Here is a 15,545-nt window from a genome sequence, read left to right as displayed (position 1 = left end):
GATTAAAATATAATAGGTATTCGTATTTCTTGCTAAAAAACGCCTGTTGTCACCTAATGTTGAAAAATAAGCAACGACTAATTTGACTTATCGTCCAATTCTGACCTCGTACTTATCGTCCAAATTGACAATGTACTCAGTTATTATGTGGATATAGACCTTAATAATCACCAAAATTCGTGACTCTTACATCCTCCTAGATGCGGCAACGGAATTCCAAAACTTGACGGTCTAGTCATCAGTCCATTTCGTAAAATTGCAACGCCATCTCGTCTGACTAATCGTTCAATCCTTGTTTCAAAACCTTGTTTGCAGATTGTCAATGTCATTTAGTTCGCATCTGGACACATGCCTTCCTAAATGATCACTTGAATTTTTGGATCCTTTCTGGATGAGCCAACGGAATTCAGCAACTTGAATACATCGACGACCCATCTCGTCAAAATATAATACTATACGTCGAGTTTTTTGAAATCCAAGACTCATGTCATGTCGTCCAATCTAAGCCTGTTTGAAAATTGGCAACGTCACCACTTCGGATCTGAATAGATCAGCCTTCCTCAATAATCAATATAATTTTTAGATGCAAAGGTATCTGTCGAGCTTTTCGAAACCCATCTGACTAATCGTCCAATCTAACCTTGTTTGCAGATTGTCAATGTCATCAGTCCGCATGTCGGGCGCGTGCGGCGGCGAAGGCGGCAAGCCGTTTATTACCTCCCACAGTAGCACACCGATTGAAACCGCAACCGTTGCCCCTCGATTTCTGCAGCCCCATCGATCTATAGTTTCGTTATCAAATTTTCACACGGGCCGCGCCAAGATTGACTTTATTTGAGCAAGTGTAACCACAAGGCTACGCGTTCCATTAATGGATCAGCTACAACGCTCCGATAGTTCCACTTTTAAACAATCTACAATCTCAAGCGTTGTATTGTAAATCGAAATCGTAAATCGTGTTGGATTAGGTTAGGCCGGTAGCCAATCACGGCGCCCGAGTTGATCATCGAAATTGGTCAATCAAATCGAAAATATTGTACCGGAAATAAGGCGCGATATTATATTACACTGTTCGTTCAATTGAATGCTTGACGAAATAGATTTCTGTTTCTGGGAATCGACTATTAAGTACCTAATGATGGCGAAGTGTCAGAAAACGTAGACATTGAAGGAATTAACAATTTTGCTGGTGTCTTCGTAGTACTAATAGGAATGTTATTTCACATTCGTCTAACTTAATATCAAAAACATGCGTGAATATTTTCAAACGGTAATGAGATTGTACGAGTATGTAGAAGTGATGGAGTTGCCACTTTGATTGCTACTTCGCTTTCAGATGATAGACTAGAGAAGATTGTTGCAGAGCAGAATACAGTAAGGCGGACTAAATATTGGTAAATTTTTCAGTAGATAAATATAAATGTAAATATATGCAAAAGAGTGGTGGAACATTTAGTCACAGAAATTCCAAGAGGGTATAAATTAAGACACTAACGAACTGCTACTCTTAATTTCGGGAGGCAGGAGGAATGCCTCACATGTGAGATGCCATGTTATAGCTTTTCAAAGCATCAGACTGATTTGTGACATTTTAACAGTTTGCAAAATTATGGTAAGGTTTTTCTGTGTACGATAAATTGTTATAATGTAGCCTGTTCGTTGAAATGGTTGAGTGCAATGGTCTATTAGTGCGTAGGTCTATGGCGCACGAAGCCAGTAATGACATTGTGCTAGCGTCGGTTTTTTCTCGAGAGTTTGATGTTATTGTTATTATATCGCATCCCGGGTGAACGACCTAAGTCGGCATCCTGATTTCTTTACAGAAAGCCGTACAATTTGACCAAGTTTTTTGTTGAAGCTTTTTTCGTATTATGACGGAACATGTGTTATAATTGGTCGGCTTATTAGTAACTAAATTGTTTATAATTAAATTAAACATCCAAGGCGAAACCTTAGGGATTATTTGTAATTGACAATAACTAGATATGCGTAGCAGGTAATACATAATGTAATGACATTAATATTCTTAGTGGCTTTATACAAGTAAGTATGTATTTACATGACACAAATTTAAGTTCAACAAGAATATATAGAGTCAGATACCAATAGATGATAAGTTTTAGTTATTCCTGTTACAAAAGACTTCGTCTAAAAATTCCTAAAAATAAAAAGGATACCCCAAAATGGCCTAATGAGGTTCAAAATCGGAAATAACGAAATAATCTGATAATCCTTGAATTACTTTGGTTATCAAATGGAATAACCCATTGTCATAGTAATATCCTGCATAGTAATATGTCGAATTGTGCGATTACGACATATTACTTACTCGTACTATGCAGGACGAGAACGCAATGGAGCCAAGTAGTGGGTTATAGGTCTTTCAGATACTGTTACAGTAATATTAATTCACAAAACGTAAAATTAGCAAATTTACATTGTCCGTCCAAACAATCCGTGTCAGCCTCTCAAAACGTTTTTGTTAAAGTTTTTCTTCACAAGGGAACAAAAGAAGCCATTCTGTGCGGTAATGGCCGGCTTCCTGGCTATAAAATATAAAAATCATATCAATTTCACCTCGATCGAATGCCCTGTTAAGTTTTTTCTTTATTACTTGACACGGACTGAACTTACCTATACAAGCTAGTTGGATAACAAATGGAAAATCCTTACTAATATTATAATATAAATGAAATAGTGTGTGTCTGTGTGCTTGTCGGTCTTTCACGGCAAAACAGAGCGACGAATTAACATGATTTATTAAGTGGAGATAGCTGAAGGGGTGGAGAGTGACATAGGCTACTTTTTATCTATTTCTAACCTCCACTTCCCTAAAATTGGGGGTGGAAGTTTGTATGGACCATTCCGCAATTTTCGAATTTAACGCGAGCGAAGCCGTGAAAAATAGCTAGTATTTTATATTTACTTTTAAAATAATAGGCTTCCTTCTATGAAAACAATTTTAACCAATATATTTATTGTTTTCCCAGCGGTTTTAGTATTTTCAGCAATCGCGGTCATTGTAATAAATACATATCGCGCAAACCGAAGATAACGTAATGAATAATGATAAATTTATTTCTCTATTTTATAACTTATTTATAGACTTTGGTACTATTAGTTAGGTCCTTTTGGGTGAATATATTTTTTGTGCACTTAGTTGTCGTCGCATATGACCTTAAAAAACCAAATCATTCAAAATTTTACTTATTATGCAGTCGTTTTTTTAGAAAATAAATTCACTAGCCCTTATGTTGGCAGTGGTTCTAAATTAAAACAAAACACTAAATCAAAATCACCATGGCATTCTAGCGCTAAATTTCCATTACAATACAAGGCAAACAAAGCTATAGGGTTGTTACCGACGCAGACGCCGTACGATCGGAACTGGCCAATTACCTGCTGATCGAACACCTTGTGCCAACCCTAGCGCGGGGATTTATGTTTTGATGTGATGGGTAGGTAATTTATGTCGATTGTCGAATACTGATTTCGCTGAAGGATGTGAGGATTATCATTTGCTGATGTTTTTTTTTTTTTTGTGTACAGGTGAACATTCAATGGGGCTTAATCCAAATACAAAGATGAACAAACTTGCTATATATAGCAAAATAAGGGTCACCGATCGATCTTGAAACAAAAATTATGTAATACATGTTTGGCGAAAATTAAAGTTCAAATCGAGCTGTTATTTAATAGTTTACGTTGACCGTGTTACCGTGTAAACCCGGGCCTTTTAGCCATTACCATGACACGTACCTACTATGATTGTACCTCTATAAATCAAAAATAGGCACTGAATCGATTTTTATGCGCCTTTCAGATTTTCACCTATTATGGGAGTGATTTCTGATGGGATGGGTCTAGAGATGGGCGGCGGGAAAATATGTGTTTGTTACCTCCTCCTCCTAAACGGCTGAACCGATGGGGATGAAATTTTGTGTGCTTATTATAGTTCCTCTCAAGTAACAATTTCTGGTCCTATAGTGGTCGAGGACATCAAATTAAATCACACTAAATGGTCCTATAAATAGTCTATATTGGTACTGTAGAGCCGATTTGGCGCAATTATGCAGCCATTTAGTGATATAATAGGCCTATAGCAGTATCATCCGTGACGTTTAAGGTCTATAATGGTGATGTAATGATGACTATTGTGCTAATTTGTTGACATAGAGGACACAGTAACGCTATTATAGTATCAATTTATGCTATAGTAGCATTTGAGATTCCGTTATACAGGTTATTTTGTTCTATAATAGCAGTTGCCGTCCCTTTTAATGCGAAATTTCTAAAATAATTTAATGTGTGTAATATTTAACAAAAACTGTTCTAAACGAGGAACTTAACGAAAAGTGGCGTGTGAACTTGTGAAGTTTAGTGTCAATTAACATAATTTGGATTTCGTATACTTCCATCATTACTGCAAAAAGGTATGCGATGGAAATTTTACCGTTAAAAGAATATTAGTTTAATGGAGTATTTTAAATGCGCCCTCGATTTATAATGTTTTGAATAAAATAAATAAATATAATTTAATACAATAAAATTATTGGCACCATAGTTTCTACTATGGATCCAAGAAGTAAAACATACGCTTTTATAGTTCGACTATATCACTTATCATACGCATTCACTGCCATAAGCCCGCCATCGTGGATTCAATTAGGGTTGCATGAGAATTTAACTATGATCCAGTTTAACTTATAAGTTCTTTATATAGAAAACAATACTTGTTTTCAATGTTTTACTATAGAAAGATCTTTTAAACAGTATTAATAAATACAACTAGGGAACAAATCAAATTATTTTATTGAATATTTTTCGATTTGTTAGCCGCGTAAGCTGAAGACCCGGGTTCGATTCCCGGCTCGGCCACCAGTGGGCCTTGTCGTTTTTTCTTTCGTGTATGATATCTATTTAAATTTATAGTATTAATAAATGTTGTTTTCTTTTTAGTATGACAAATCTAAACTACAATTGGTCGCTATGTGTATTTTTAAAGTTAATTTCTAGAAAAACACTGTACGGAACCAGATGATCTTTGGCCTGATTTCATAATTACGATGTATAAACACCATAAAGCAGCCTTTTAAGGTCAAAATTGTCATTTAAAAGTAATCGTTTTCTACTCTTATATATCTGATTTGGTTTATAAAACATATAGTAAACTCAGCTATAACGCTATTGTGTTTTAAAAGAGATACCGAAACCATTATTCAACAGGTCTGTGATATTTAAAGAGTCATTGTGGCGTATACGGCGATGAGATATAAAAGGCATTAGAAAACGACTATAACCTTTTCAAAGCTATATAAACGTATCCTGAAAACTTCATTATACAGCAAAATAGCTCTATAATGGTATTCATATCACTACTATACAGTGTTAAATACTATAGCAGTGTTTTCCAAAGCCACTATATCCCATAATAGTGGTATACTTAGGTTTTAAATCTGTTAAAACACAACTACTAAAAATACTATAAGCGGCTTGTTGGTAACCTTAATAGCGCAAATTGATTGCATAACAGTGATTTCTAACACCATTATACAGTAATATTGTTCTATAATAGTCATATTTGATCCTGTTATAGACCAGGCCTATAGCGGCTCTATAAAATGGTGATATAAACGTTTACATCACTTCCTAATAACACCTTTTAGCGGTACAAGCTTATAGAGCTAAAAGGTGTTACTGGAGGCTTTTATACGACAGGCGGTTACGCCGAAAACCTTTATACGACATCTATAGTAGCTTTTAGCGTCGAAAACCAAAATTATAGCACTAAAATGTTACTTGCTGTTTGTTTGGTAAAGCCTATACTATCTAGCCGAAGTCCAGTATCTAGCCGAAGTCACATAGAAGGCATTATTACAGTCCGAATTCAAAGCAAGTGTTAATTAAAATCACACGTGGACGTGGCGCTTGTTTAGCTAAGTACAAACTAAAGTATAAGAATCCCATAAATAAAAATAAAAAAAAGTAACTGACCGGTCAAGTGACTTATTGCACCCTTTCAATACGGATGCACCTACCTGGCGTTTTGCAAAGCTGTGACCTCATTGGCTAATGAATTTGAATTTGTCTGTCCACCGTGTTTACGTTAAGTAAGTTATTTGAATACTTAGTGGGCCTAAAACATCTGGGGAATACAACTTTTTAATTGAATGTGGTAAATTACACATGATATATGGAATATTTGGAATCTCTGTTAACATTTTAATATTAGTTAGTCAAATATATATATTTATTTTAGTAGAAAAATATATTTCATTCATGTAAATTAAGAATAATCTTTAATTTCATAGATTATTTTTTATACCCGCTCATTTGGGTAGATACGGGTAAATACCGGGTAGATTGGGTAGATATGGGTATTTTCCCGGTATTTACCCGTCAGCGCCCATCTCTAGATGGGTCGCTAGATACCAGCAGCGGCTGACCCATACAAGCCCATTCTCACCGGCTAAAATTGATTACTAGCAAAGTACCTAATGTAAAGGTAGGTTTCTTTTTGCTCAGTGTTGCCTAGCAGAAATTTTCACGAGCCGCCACTGCTAGGTACTGAACATAGAGGAATAAATACTGGTGTACCTTTGAAAAATTCACTAAAAACATTGCCTATAACATTTGAAGAGTTCCCTCGATTTCTCCAAGATCCCATCATCAGACCCCGACTTGGTGCCAATGGGACCATCTCGGGGTTATATCCATTCGATCAAAAAAAAAATTTGAAAATCGGTCCACAATTCTCGGAGATATCGAGTAACATACATACAAAAAAAAAAAACATTCAGTCGAATTGAGAACCTCCTAATTTTTTTTGAAGTCGGTTAATAAGTAAGGGAAGAGTTGTAACTCCATACTCCATACATCAGTAAATGCGAGTTATTTGTAGGCATAGTTATAATGACATCTAGCGTAAATCACGCGTCAATCACGCGTCAACTAGCGTAAATTATCAGTACTGCTACTTGTCAATAAATGTCACCACCAATCCATGTCTCACCAATTTTTAGCTACTATCACAATATTATTAATCAGTATTCTGTTTTAAATTTTTTCTGCTTGTAATATAACTTGTAAACTTTTCTAATAATACGTTTTTGGCAGACGAGACACTGTTGACACCTTAGTATCGAGTAGTAGTACTGATAATTCAGCAGTTCTCGAAAAGTTTGTACAAAAATTAAGGAAAAAGTTACATTTGTTTTTATTATTCCTATTTTGTTACCAAGATTTTCTTGATGAATTGAGATTTTAGTAAGTTTTATTTCGTCATTAAGGTTCTCTAGTATTTATCTATTCTTTCTTAATTATAACAATTATCCTGTATATATCTTACGAAAGTCAACTTATATTACTAAATGTTGGTAACAAAATAGGATCAATTAAAATTTGCTGACGTGGCTATGTACAAAGTTGACGGGAACTGTTCAATTACTGCTATTTGACGCGTGATTGTCGCTAGATGTCACTAAACTATGCCTATACAAATAACTCGCATATATTTACTGATGTAACTATGGAGTTACAAATTACAACTCTTCTTTTACTAATTCCTCTATGGTACTGGGGGGTTACCATGACGTGCTAAAGCCGTTCAGTTTAGGTTGAGAGAGAGGGACGGAGCCTCTATAGCTGTGTCCCTTTCTCTCAACCTAACTACGTCTTTAGAATAAACCCCTGAACTACTGAATAAATCTGTGCGCTGCGGGGCGGCGCGAGCGCAGACGGGCTAATAATGTGCGTAATGGCCGCGTCATTAGGCCCAGATTGCCGTCGTGGTGATGAAAGTCCCGAAGCTAGGAACGAAGATGATGTAGAGGCGACGTTCGATTTTTAGTCAACTAATTTTACTTAGAATTTATAATACGTGCCGGTAAACCGAAACCCCAACTTAAATGCACGTACTTTCGAGATTTTATATGTATAACTTTCTTTGATAAAAAAAATCTTTGTTTTCATAATCATGTGTTATTTTGTGAATTTTTTTTTTTTATTAAAAAAAACTTACAATTTGAAATAATCTAATGATGATGGACGCAGTCCGAGGAAACTCTATTAAATATGATAAAATTACGCAACGTAATTTACCTAAATATATATGGTTTGGATTTGTTTGAACTGTCTTTATAGGTACCTACTGCTAATGAGCGAAAAATATAATCACACGGAACTACAAGTGAAAAAAAATTGACAAAAATATTTTCATTTAGTGAATGTCTGTTAGATCTCTGCGCACGCGCAGAGGCTCGTCTCGGCGGCAAATAAGCCGGCAGTCAGTTAGAGCTCGTGATTGTGAGCGTAATGAGCGACCGGCATTAATACATTTAACGCAGGCACAGTACACAGACTAAAATATGCACGTCGGATTAATACATGTTTGAAAATATATTTTTTTTAAAAAAAATATGTTTTTGATAAGTCTCTGCGGTCTATTTGGCCTGTTTACATAGGTAACATATCTTTTTAATATCTTGCAAGAATCCCGTCTTCGCAGGTAAATATATTCGTCCTATTGATTGCAAGTAGATTTTTTTATTGCGTCTTCCCATGCTAAACTCAAGTAACTAATCGTGTAACGGTGTACTGTCTAAACGTGCTGAAATTACTAAATAAATATTTGTCTAAGGCTCTTGACTAGCCTTTGTATAATCTGTTCACTTAAATATTTATAATATCGAAAGTTGTTCATAAGTATAAAGATTGTCTGACACCTACAGATTCAACATTTCTAATAATAAAAAATATTAATAATCCACCTAATGAAATAATAACACTGTCAATGAAAACTTTAACAGTCTCTCGCTTTGCCTGAGAAGTCTGCTCGTTACGTCCGTGCATTACATTTAAGACGCTACGATACCCCTCATTTCTCCATACAAACGCTCTCGCCTGTTTCCTCTCTGGATTTTGAAGCTAGATCAATGGTTTTTTCAATACAGACTTTTATTATCAATATCTGTGTCGGACCGTTTTGCTTTTTTTGATATTTTTGTTTTAAAAGGAATTAGAGCCTCTCAAAGTTGGCCAAAACGGCTTAATTGAATTTGCCAGAAATAAAGGCGTGGTATTCAAAACTGAGATCAATTATCCAAAAAAACGAAACGGTCCGACACAGATAATTTCCTTGTCATTCCGATTTCCAAATTTCGTAACGATTGGTTAAGTTTTGGAGGAGGAAACAGTCGAGAGCGGAACCTCGATTTTTGCAGTTTTTACTCGGGATTTCGCGCCTGAGCTGCAGTTGTCCCTATCGCACCAAATTTAGGGGCGGGGCTAAGTTTTTATATACGTACACTGAAATAAAGTGATGGGAAATACTCGACATCTAATGTCAATAATCTAGTGATGTGAAAAGTTATCGATATACTACGTTGAAATATCGACATACCGTGTTTGACGAACTTTTTAGTTATATGTGTGTGTGTTAGTACTATTATATGTTCATATTTAAAATTGGTGGTCCAAAAAAGACCAGTCTGCTCCGAGACCACGGGGACAATGCCGTCCTTGAAACGTCGGAGGTTAGTGTTTAAAACATAGTAAATACGCGATTAAGTCCCGTTTGCAATTTTAAATATGTGTTAAAATCGTGAAAGTTTGAATCTGTATAGGTACGTAACAATTGCATACAGGTATAGGTTTATTTTATACATGCATAACTTTTCTCGTCATTGGTTTACTAGTAACAATTATAAAGTTATGCTGTATTTTACGATAGATTCCACGAATATTAGGCAACTATTTGGTATTCGGTCTTTTCAGCCATTTTGCCGAAAATTTGGTATTCGGTCATCATTGTTTATTTATTACTATTCTGCCGAACACCAATTAGGTAAGTAGTTATATTAGTCATATATGTACTTATTTACACACAATAAAAACAGACATAATATTAATAATTTAAGTCATGTTTTAAAATATTAAAAAAAACGATGGGCCTTATTTAGTAATACATAGTTTGTTCAGGTTGGTACCAGTACCTGCCCTTAATAAGGCCCAGTGCTTATATTTTTTCTAAGTTTTATCAATCATGCCGTTTTGTATATTTTCTTCGCAGACATAGAATCAAAAAATGCCCTAAATAGTTACTTCTCTAAATAAGGCCCATCGCTCGCTTCTTAAGTTTTATAACTTTGTGTAAACATTGTGTTCATGAATTCAATCATCAATTTTTGTGATAAGTATTTATACTACGGTCTGTCGTCTAAAACACATTTATTCAGGACTATGCATTTAGGATATGGTACTCTAAATTAGAGGGGTTCAAGTCTTAACAAGCAGTGCGTCAAGGTCAATGTGGTCAAGATAGGCAGACTTTATTTCATATTAAGTTTAAAGGGACAAAATTAGGTACTTAATTAAAGTAGTGTGGGGTAGCCTGCTGTCCTACGGGGCAATAAATATTATAATATATTGTGTTTATGTGTATTGTGTATCATAAGTACTGGGCGTTTGCGGGGTCGCCTTCCACTCTGAGGCCACCACTCAAATACTGGCGCTGTTGATAGCTCATCTTTGAAGATTATATCCGATCCATCTCTATTTCCGCAGCGCTACTTCTTGGGTATCGAAGGTTGTGAACATGTGGACACATGGGCGGCATGGGCCTTATTTCATACCTGCATCAAATAAGACCCATAGTTTTTCTGTTTAATAATACTTACTTTTTACTTTTGTACTTCCTGCACGAAATTTTTGAACCATTTACACTTATCAAGTTATAAAATGTACATAACATTTCGAAACTTAATAGCCGGGCCTTGTTTGCATTGACATTACATATGCCCTTAGTAGGTAGATGAAATGAGTATTACCAACGTTTTAATTCTGCGGTAACAAAAATGCTTTGCCGAAAAGTATAAATAAGATCTAAATAATAAAAGTATATAAAGTATCTAAACGTTTAAATAGCCTAGGTTTAAATTTAGCTGGCAAATTAGTTAAGCATTTTTATGGTTGGTATGCATGTTGGTAACCACGAAAAAATGCACATTTTATTACATTATGATTATGGTAAGTAATTAAATAATTAAATAAATATTGGGGACACCTTACACAGATCAACTTAGCCCCAAACTAAGCAAAGCTTGTACTATGGGTGCTAGGCGACGATATAGCGCAGGACACCATCGCGAGCACAGACTTCTGGCCGAAAGGTGTGGTTTTTCGGCGATTCCGGGGCAACTTGCCGAATCCTACACCGGGGCAAACGACGCAACAGAGCCACGCTGTTACGTCATCGCCCAAATAAATTGTTTAGTTTTAAACTTTATTGTTTGTTTTTTTTTTTTCATGTTCTTACTTACTGTTTTTTTTTTCTTTTTTGTTATCTAAGTTTCGTGACGCATTGGTTTTACTGTAATGTCATGTAAACATGTTTTTACTAATAAATAAATAAATAATACATACTTAAATAGATAACATACATACAAACAATCACGCCTGTATCCCATAAAGGGGTAGGCAGAACACATGAAACTACTAAAGCTTCAGTGCCACTCTTGGCAAATAAGGGGTTGAAAGAAAACGAAACTGTGACATTGCAGTGACAGGTTGCCAGCCTCTCGCCTACGCCACAATTTAACCCATATCCCATAGATAAATACAAAACCATACTTAAATAGATAAATACATACTTATATACATAGAAAACATCCATGACTCAGGAACAAATATCTGTGCTCATCACACAAATAAATACCCTTACCGGGATTCAACGAACGACGACCGACGACGGGAACAACCGAAGACAACATTAAAATTAGGTAGTTAATTAAAGTACTTTGAAGTAACCTGCTGTCCTACGGGATAAATATTATAATATATATAGGTATCCATATATTTTTATTCTTTTCCTTCCGGCGACCGTCCTTTGTCACCCATGTTTCACAACTAAAGAGTAAGACGAAATTGACGAGTGAAGATTCTCTGACTGAAACAATTACTTTTCATATTATTAATGTTTACCATTACACACAGAGCACAATCTCATCATCGGTAAATATTGTCAATTTTACTTTATTTCGACGTGCGTTTATCATAGCGCTCTTGAATAATACGATTTTGTAAAGAAAATATCTCCTAGATACATACTATCAATTGTGTCGCTTAGTTTCAAACTTGGGTATTTAAATCCATTCTGCTTTAAGATTGAATATATAAAAAATATATATTAACCTTGTAGCAGAATGGATTTATCCAGGTTTGAAGTTAAGCGACACAATTACGCTTAATTCGGTATGTAAGAAATACCTTATTTTTTGTTAAGTTACTGATGGGCCTTATTTCATACATGCAGCAATTTGGGAAAAGTGCACCTACTTAATGCACAATTGCACATGGACCCAATTTTTTGACCCATTTACACTTATCTAATTATAAAATGTACATAACATTTCGAGACTTTTAACCGGGCCTTAATTGTATGTAGATTACAGATGCCCTTGGTTGGTAGATGAAATGAGTGTTATATACGTTTTAATTCTATGGTAACAGAAATGCTGATATGTAAGTATAAATAAGTTTTAAATAATAAAAATATCAAAAGTATCTATACGTTTAAGTACCGATACCTAGGTTTAAATTTAGCTGGCAAATTAGTTAAGCATTTTTATGGTTGGTCTTGTTCTGTGCTAAGCCTAGTATTTCTAATGCTAGGTAGGCAATATGTATATGTCGCAGTAAGATAGATAAAGCCGTTATATAGTTATAACCCTAGGGATATAATTATATGTCGTAACATAGTTAAACGAAATCAATTTATTGCTATCTTACTAGGAATATAACTATAATACGTTACTAGTTTAGTCAAATAATTATTTGACTGGATTCAGTTTAGTGAAATGATTGTAGACAGGAGTGTGGCGGTGCGGCGGAGGTATAGTTATAACCCTAGGGATATAATTATATGCGTTAAACAAACAAACCACAGTGGAGAATTGTTTAGGGCAAGAATTTGTTAATTATTTCCAATTCAATGTGCTTATTCTCTCTAAACACCCAGACGGATGGACAGAGTCGCGACATAAGGGTTCCTTTTGATTTTTTTTGGTATAGAACTATAAAGAACCGGGACTTCCGGTTCCAGTCCCACTTAGAGACGTATTATAATTATATCCCTAGATTAAGTTTAATCCAGTGATATAATTATATAACTAAACTAGTACCTACCGTATTATAATTATATTCCTAGTAAGATGGTTATGAATTGCTTTTGTTTAGCTATGTTACGGCATATAATTATATCCCTAGGGTTATAACTATACCTCTGCCGCACCGTCGCACTCCTACCTACAATCATTTCACTAGACTGAATCCAGTCATAAAACTATATGACTAAACTAGTAACGTATTATAGTTATATTCCTAGTAAGATAGCAATTAATCGCTTTCGTTTAACTATGTTACGACGTATAATTATATTCCTAGGGTTATAACTATATAACGGTTTTATCTATCTTACTGCGACATATACACAACCCTAAAAAATTAGAAATATAAGATGCATATGTAGCTTTCCATCTGAAAAAGGTCCTTATGCTTCATATGCAATAAGATTTTGTTTGGCAGATTTTTTGTTAGAATTCTGCTAAAAAGTTCTAATTACCTTGGAACATAATCCGGTGTCAGGTAAGTATAATAGGTACCAAATTGTTACCTAGTTAAATTTTCCTACGCTGTCACTTCTGTCAAACATGTGCAAAAAATAAGAATAAGATTCACATACATTTTTGGTAGGTAGATACTGTCAACCAATTATGTAGAATCCTAGGCCACTCTAGAACCCTGTCGTATTGACACCGTCCTTTATTTGCTACAGAGTCACTTTTACTTTTACTGTGAAAGGGTCTAGATTGGCCTAATATGACCTAGGATTCAAATTAATTGGTTGATTATACGTACCTACTCCTATAATATGGCTTCTCTTTGAAATCGAAACGGTTTTAGCTTTTTACATACCGAATAACTTTATTTCGCTAACAATGTGACTATCTTAAAATAAATCATCTTTTAAGATAATCACATTATGTGTAAGACAAGGAATTGTTTCTACCATTCCTTAAAACATTACAAATTTGCATTTTAGTCAAATCATTACACTTAATATCTTCACGGAGTCCAAAACATTATGCATCAGAAGTCCGAAACTAGACAAATATAGAGAGCACTTGAGCGCGAGTAAGTACTCGCGCCGGCGGCGGACGCGGGTGTGTGCGTGCGCCACACGCACGCACACAGGGCCTCTCTGTGGGTTCCACCCCCGTCAGCGCGACGGCGATAAAGACCTAAAAATCTCAAATTTGAATTCGTGCTTCGGTATCGTATCCTCTTAATGCACGAATATTTCGATCTGACCATTTCTGACGTCACATGAACTTGTGGCAGTTGGGCGTGCATTACACGTAATGCACGAGCAGTCAATGTGTTAATTCTGTGTCCTACTGTTTTCAAGCGTCGAGTGTGATAAGCGCAATCGCAGCTTCGGGACACTTTACAGTTATTTACGATATAATTAAGGCAAGAAAATTAGTTATCTGCCTACCAATTTTTGCCAGAATAGTTCTTAGATTAAATTTGCAAGATGACAGTTGAGTGGACAGGAAAGTAATGTAATTTTAAAATAATTTAATTTTATACTATGAAGTGAATTATCCATCACATTTGTTGAAAAAAAAAAACAAGTTTCCTTACGTCGTCGTCTTTCACCGGAAACTGGTAAATGTTCAAAGACATTTTGTGTGTACGTAAATTCTCAATGAGGTTCAAACTGTTCAAAGTGAGCATAGTATCCTAAAGCGAGCACAGGCCAAAATAATTTGCAAAATGGCTTGATTTGCCCGATTTAGGCTGCGCACTGAGGTTCAATTGGCACTCATAATTTTATTGTATAATTTTCAAATGACTAAAATATTAAGAAAAATAATAAATAATCTACAATAAGAGATATTTTTCTGATTCTACTTTTTTATACTATCAATGTGAATATAAGCGTCGAGGCGTAAACTACAAGACTAACGGCAACTGCTGAGTCTACATACAAGCCTCGAATCTTAATCTTAAATCCTCAAGTGTATACCTAAGTGTATACTTTAATGTTCCTGTCATCTAATCTAAGGTTAGCTGGAAGAGATCCATTATAGGAATAAGTTCGCATTTGTACCTCTGTTCCTGTAAACTGTATATAAATCTGTTGTGCACAATAAAGTGGCCACTACTACTACTAAGCCTCAAACTAAAATGTTCGTGTTGCTGCTTAGGAGCGCTGAATGATAACCAGATTAACCAGTGATCGGAACTATGGGAGCAAAAGTTTAACAAAACTTGCTAAGTGGACATTATAGAGTGCTTACATCCCTGAAATTATTAATATCCTTGTAGTAAAGTATTGTAAATCTTGGATTCAGGAATATAATCAAATTTAAAACTGATCTGAAAATAATAATCTTAGTTTGATTTTTAATTTACGTTTGCTCTAAAGCTTTGTTTAAAATAACGTCTGCGACAAAGACCACTTTGCAGGCTAGCATGCATCG

General features: G+C 35.1%; 1 protein-coding gene across 3 annotated transcripts in view; it reads right to left on the bottom strand.

The window, feature by feature from the left end:
* Positions 1 to 15,545, bottom strand: part of LOC125231265 (protein lozenge-like) — a 102,347-nt gene that overhangs the window by 26,008 nt on the left and 60,794 nt on the right. The gene's annotated exons all lie outside the window — the stretch shown is intronic.

The sequence above is a fragment of the Leguminivora glycinivorella genome, chromosome 11 (genome assembly GCF_023078275.1).
Source record: "Leguminivora glycinivorella isolate SPB_JAAS2020 chromosome 11, LegGlyc_1.1, whole genome shotgun sequence".
NCBI lineage: Eukaryota > Metazoa > Arthropoda > Insecta > Lepidoptera > Tortricidae > Leguminivora > Leguminivora glycinivorella.
Note: the sequence above shows the minus strand (reverse complement) of the source record. Positions and strands in the feature narration are given on the sequence as shown.